Genomic DNA, 878 nt, shown 5'->3' on the forward strand with positions numbered 1-878 from the left:
CAAGATCTCTTCCAGGCAAAGATGGACCAAATCCTGGAGGGGCTCGACGGTGTTGTCAGCATAGCCGATGATATCGCAGTCTACGGAGCAAGCGAAGAGGAGCATGACAGGAACCTGACCAACCTGATGGAGAGAGCAGCCAAGACAGGTATTGTGTTCAACAGTGACAAGTGCACAATCAAACAGACAAGCATCTCATTCTTTGGCAACCTGTACAAAGACAAAGGTATCAGACCTGACCCAGCCAAAATCAGGGACATCCAGAAAATGCTGACACCCCAGAACAAAGATGAACTGAGCAGATTCTTGGGGATGCTGACCTACCTGTCACCCTACATCCCAAAGTTCGCAGACAAAGCACACACACTGAGGGTGCTGCTGAAAAGTGACGTGCCTTGGACATGGGACACTGACCACCAAAAGAGCTTTGAGGACCTGAAATCAGTTATCAACGAACATGACTGCCTGAAGTACTATGATCCAAGCACACCTCTGACACTTGAGGTCGATGCATCACAGAAAGGACTGGGCGTGGCATTAGTGCAGAACAAAAGATCCATAGCTTTTGGCTCAAAGACACTGGACGACTGCCAATCCAGGTACAGCAACATAGAGTGAGAAATGCTGGCCATAGTCTATGGAATGCAGCGATACCATACATACCTGTATGGGAAGTCATTCATTGTAGTTACAGACCACAAACCCCTCGTTACCATATGCACAAAGCCACTGCATGCCGCCCCGCCACGGCTTCAGCGAATGCTGATAAAAACACAAGGATACAACTACGAGGTCATGTATCGACCAGGAAACTAGATGGTCCTGGCAGACACACTCAGCCGACTACCCAACCCTGAGAACAACAGCAACATCGAGCT

This window comes from Lampris incognitus, chromosome 11 (assembly GCF_029633865.1).
Source record: "Lampris incognitus isolate fLamInc1 chromosome 11, fLamInc1.hap2, whole genome shotgun sequence".
NCBI lineage: Eukaryota > Metazoa > Chordata > Actinopteri > Lampriformes > Lampridae > Lampris > Lampris incognitus.